This window comes from Pinus tabuliformis, chromosome X (genome assembly GCF_031772625.1).
Source record: "Pinus tabuliformis cultivar Carrire ecotype Pingquan chromosome X, CPIR1, whole genome shotgun sequence".
Classification (NCBI taxonomy): Eukaryota; Viridiplantae; Streptophyta; class Pinopsida; order Pinales; family Pinaceae; genus Pinus; species Pinus tabuliformis.
Window position 1 is genome coordinate 1161251447 of NC_142308.1, and position 6000 is coordinate 1161257446.

Genomic DNA, 6000 nt, shown 5'->3' on the forward strand with positions numbered 1-6000 from the left:
TATTCTTGTCTGCTCCTCTGGTTCTTCTTGAGGTTCTTCCTCTTCATCATTCTGTCTTTGAGGGTAGCCTTCATCTTCTTCGATATCTTCCCGATGTACTTGCCTAGGAATGTATCCCTTCTCATCAACCACCACATCAATGCTGTCAACAATTCTGCCAAGTCTTTTATTGTAGCACTTGTATGCTTTGCTATGTGGAGAGTAACCAAGAAGAATGCCTTCATCTACTCTAGGTTCAAGTTTGCCAAGCTTCTCATCAGTATTCTTGATATAGCATTTGCTCCCAAAGATTTTGAAGTGCTTTACCGAAGGAGTTTTACCACTCCAGAGCTCATGAGGAGTTTGAGTGCTGTTCACCCGGACATTTGTCTTTTTGAGAATAATAACTGCAGCATGTGCAGCTTCACCCCAGAAAGTTGCGGGAGTTCCTGATTCATCAAGCATAGCACGAGCCATTTGTTGGATTGTTCTGTTCATTCTTTCAACAACTCCATTTTGCTGAGGAGTTCTAGCTGTAGAGAATTCTCTCCTTATGCCATGTTCATCACAGAAATCGAAAAATTCATTTGAAGTAAATTCCCCACCTCTGTTGGATCTGAGGCACTTAATTTTGTGACCTGATTCATTTTCAACCAAGGCTTTGAAGGATTTGAATTTTTCGAAAGCTTCATCTTTGTGCTTCATAAGTCCTAACCAGACAAACCTGGAGAAATCGTCAATAAATAATATCAAGTATTCCTCTCCTCTAGGTGTTCTTTTCCTGAATGGACCACATGTATCTGTATGTACTAGCTCAAGAGGCATGCTAGCTGATCCTTACTTCTCTGGAAAGTTAGTCCTGGTTTGTTTTCCAAACTGACATGATCTGCATATGGTGTTGTCAGGAATTTTGATATCTGGAAGATCGCGAACTGCCTGATATTTGCATGCTTTCCTTATTTGTGAGAAGCTTAGATGTCCCAACCTTCGATGCCATAACCAGTGCTCTTCATCCTTGCTCAGATAGCATTGTTGTTGTCCTTCTTCAAATATGTACAGATTATTTGGAGTTCTTTTGCCTTTGAGTACTGTTTTACCTGTATCAAGATCACGAACAAGACATCCATTCGATCTGAAAATAACCTCGGTTCTTTGATCACACATCTGGCTGACACTTAGAAGATTATGCTTCAATCCATCAACATACAAAACATTTCCAGCCTTGACCTTTTCTTTTAAAGGAGCAATCCCTTTTCCTTTTATAGTTGCAGGAGTATCATTTCCAAAAGAAACTTTCTTTCCCTTTTCTAAAGTAGAATAAGATTCAAGTTTTTCTTTATCACCTGTCATATGTTTCGAACATCCACTGTCAATGTACCATAGATTTTCCTGTCCTTCTGCATAAAATGCTATCCCACATCTTTCTATTTGAGGTTCCTTTATTCTCCATGTTTTGGTGCTTGTGGCTTGTTCCTTTTTCCGCTCTTGTTCCTTTTTCTCCTGAAACCTGCTCCTGCATTCAGAGTCTTCATGACCAAAATTATTGCAAATAGAACATTCAACTTCATTTTCAAGAGCTGAAAAGTTGTTATAGGTCCTTTTTGTAATCCCTATCATACTTCTTTGTTTTTGAGCTTCCCTAGTCATGATTGTTTTATATGCAACACATTCAGCTGCTTTGTGACCAAAGTTATGGCAAGAAAAGCATTGTCCATTGAAGAAGCTTCTGCGGTTATTGGATCTACCAGCCAACTAATTGTAATTCCTATTTTCATCTATTCTTGAACCAAACTGAGAAGATTTTACCTGTGGCTGGTTGTAGCTTTTGTTCACCCTTAAGATGGATTGCCCCTGATAGTTTTTGTTTGGAATTCGTCCCTGCTTTACCTGATTATCTTCATTGTTCTTCTGCTCATTTCTTCTTGCTGCATCAAGATAACTTTTTGAGGTGGATGCTTGAGAGGTTTCTCCACTATAGCCCAAACCTGTCTTGTTTAGAGGAGACCGCTGCACATTGATAATCTCATCCAAAGTTTCAGATCCTTTGACAAACTTAAGATTAATAGCTTTTGTTTTCTCAATTTCTTTTCTGAGACCAACAATTTCACCTTCTAGTTTTTCAAGATGTTTTTCCTTTTCACCAATTTGAAATTGTAGAGTATCAATGATCACATTCTTTTCTTCTATACATCTCTTGAGTCTAGTAATTTCATCATAGAGATTATCCACATCTACAGCATCCTCATAATCATCATCTTCAAATGCCATTAACAGCTTATATTTATTACCTTGTTCATCTTCATCACTGTTTGATAAGCCATCACTATCTTCATGGGTGTAGTAGCTTTTCTTATTTGTACTTTGTTTCTTATTCCATCTAGCAGGTTCCTTTCCTTTATCCTTATAAGGACATTTTGCAGCATAATGACCTACTCTTCCACAAGCAAAGCATTTAAAAGGTAGCTTACCTCTGAACCTCCCAGAACCCCTTTGAAGATTTCTGACAAAGTTTGATTCTTCTTCCTCTTCTTCTGGAACATGGCTTGCTTCATAGTAATCTTCTTTGCCTGATGCCTTAAAAGCAGCTTCCCTTCTGTCTGATGGACCTCCCTTTCTCATTTCATAAGCAGTTAGAATTCCATGTAGCTGAGACATAGTGAGAACACGGAGATTTTCCTTTTCTTCTATTGCAGATACTTTAGATTCAAACTTGGGGGATAATGATCTTAGAATCTTTTCAACTACTATAGCCTCTTTTATTTCTTCACCCAAATTTTTCATACAATTAACAATCTCATCTACCCGAAGAAAATAATTAGCCACACTTTCATCATTATACATCTTGAGAGTCTCATATTGAATCCTGAGAGTTTGAAGTTTAGCTCGTTTTACCTGTTCATCTCCTTCATAGCTCGTGACCATTTTGTCCCATATCTCTTTTGCTGATTTGAAGTGCATTACCTTCATGAATTCTATTTGGGATATACTTCCTAATAGAGTACTGATTGCTTTTGCATTTGTTTCATACTTCTTTTTCTCAGCTAGATCTGTAGGAGTAGCTGAAGGAAAAGCATAGCCTGTTTCTACAATGTCCCAAACTTCTGTACCAAGAGATTGAAGATATGCAGTAACTCTTACCTTCCAATAATTGAAGTTTGTCCCACCAAAAATCAGTGGCCTGATTGATGCTTCTCTCTCGTAGTTGCTCATGATGAACGATCTACCTTCAAGCGATCAAGCTTCTCTGAAGGACCTGCTCTGATACCAATTGTTGGAAATAATACTGAGAGGGGGGGTGAATCAGTATTATCTAGCAATTTAACAAATCTTCTTTAATTGATCTTTTGAATTATTCTTGCATATCAGTACCATAAAATAATGAGCATGAACAAAGAAAATAGACAGTCACACCAAAGAACACAAGATGTAAGGTGGAAACCCAATGTGGGAGAAAACCACCTGCTGCAATATGTCTCTATCTTCTTTCAATTTAGAAACTTCTTTTACAATGATTTTGTACTGGTGCAGTCCTTTACCAGTACGCAGGCTGCAACCTGCAGAGAGCTACAACTCTCTCTCTTTCTCGTTTTCAAGTCTACTCCTGGAAGGGAGCTACAACCCCCTACTTCTTTTCATAAAGCATCAGATGATCAACAAGTACATAACAGATATAGACCACTACAGATATCAGATCAGCAATAACAGAACTAACCCAGAACACCTTATCAACAGAGAAATTCAATCAACAGAACATCTTAAAACAGAGACGCCGTTTTTCCTTCTGTGGCCTGCGACCAGACGCAGTAAACCTTCTGCTACTCTGCGTCCACACGCAGATATCCTTCCGCTGTGCTGCGTGCCCACGCACTGTTCCTTTAACTGTTCTGCGTTTTGTTGCTTCAGGGACGCACCCAAAGATACTATCGCGCTGCGTCTTTTGCTACAGAGACGCACTTGAACACACTATCGCGCCGCGTCTTTTGCTTCAGAGACGCACCTGAACCTTGATTGCTCTGCGTCCCCACGCAGATCTACAGTCACTGCGCTACGTCCCAGACGCATCTGAACTTCGTCTGCCCTGCGCCCCACGCAGATCTCCAGACTCTGCACTGCGTCTCGGCGCGCTTTTCTTCCACTGAACCTGCGTCCCTTTAGATATAAATGATATGAAGACTTCAGGACTAACCCAAACAGTCAGATCTACAGATCTGATCATGCGCCATAGAGATCACAGTCCATTAGAAGATTCGCCCTCTTAGATCTGGACTAGATCTCACCAAATAAGATATTCAACCAAAGACAATGCTCAATCCAAATGAACTCCTTTGCTTTATATAGGCAAGCTCCTCCCCAAAACATGGAACAATACCACGAGCCGACACCATAGAAACACAAACCGTCGGCTAGATACCACACAAGAAACCCCCACATGCTTTTTCTCTGCCTTGAAATGTGTGCACTGGGTGGACGCACCCCCTGAATGGCTGGCCAGCGTCGCTGGACGCGGACCCTGCATGGTGTACCTGCGGGTACGCACCTCCTGAACTAGTTTCCTGCGTCCTTCTTAATTTTCAACAAACTGAGAGCCTTGCCACTGGAGTTGCCATCAAGTACAACATCTGTAACATACAGTCATACCAGAAAACATAATGCCAACAATCTCCCCCTTTGGACTTGATGGCAACCTTACAAACTTCAGCTTCATTCTCCCCCTTTGACATCAAGGGCAAAGGGTATGCTCCCCCTAAGCTCATGCTCCTCCAGATCTGCAACAAATAACCAGAGATCCACCATGAAAGAGATAGAGACATATTGCAGCTATTTCCAAGATCTCCTTCTCCATAATGCCAACAATGCATTATGTGCTCCCCCTGAGCCTGTACCACCAATAAGAAGATGTTCAACAATAAGATGATGCATCAACAACCCCCAGCTTTTGCCTGAGGTATTCAAACGTGTCCCTGGGCAATGGTTTGGTGAGAATATCAGCAACTTGTTCCTTGGAAGGAACATACTCCAACTTGACTTTCTGTTCAAGCACTTGTTCCCAGAGAAAATGGTACTTGATTGGTATGTGCTTGGTTTTTGAATGCATAACAGGGTTCTTTGAGATGCTGATTGCACTTGTATTATCACATAAGATGGGGATTGGTGGTGTACAAGTGATTTGAAAATCCTGCAAAGTCTGCATCATCCAAAGAAGTTGGGTGCAACAAGATGCAGCAGCAACATATTCCGCTTCAGCTGTAGACAAGGCAATCGAACTCTGTTTCTTGCTGAACCAAGATACCAGTCTGGAACCCATAAAGAATGCACCACCACTTGTGCTTTTCCTGTCATCCACGCTTCCGGCCCAATCTGCATCTGTATAAGCATGAAGAGAAAGATCTGTATCTCTAGGATACCATAAGCCATAATTTTGAGTCCCTTGAAGATATTTGAAAATTCTCTTTACTGCCTGAAGATGAGTCTCCTTCGGATTTGCCTGAAATCTTCCAACTATTCCAACTGCATGCATGATGTCCGGTCGGGTACCTGTCAAATATAGTAAACTTCCAATCATAGATCTGTAGGTTGGTTGATGTACTGCTGCAGATTCATCATTTGCACTGAGACTACATCCTGTGACCATGGGTGTACATACTGGTTTTGCATCTTCCATGCCATATTTCTTCAAAATCTGTTTGAGATACTTGGTTTGAGATAAAAAGATTCCTCCTTCCTTTTGTTGGATTTGCAAACCAAGGAAATATGTCAGTTCTCCTAGCAAGGACATTTCAAATTCTTTCTGCATGACCGAGGCAAAACTTTGACTCATAGCTTCTTCATTGCTGCCAAAAATAATGTCATCTACATACACAACAAGTATTAGCAATTTGTCATTTTCAACTTTTATATACAGATTGCTATCTGCTGAACCTTTTGAAAAACCTTGTTGATGAAGATATTTGTCCAACCGGTAGTACCAAGCCCTTGGAGCTTGTTTGAGACCATAGAGAGCCTTTTTCAATCCGCATACAA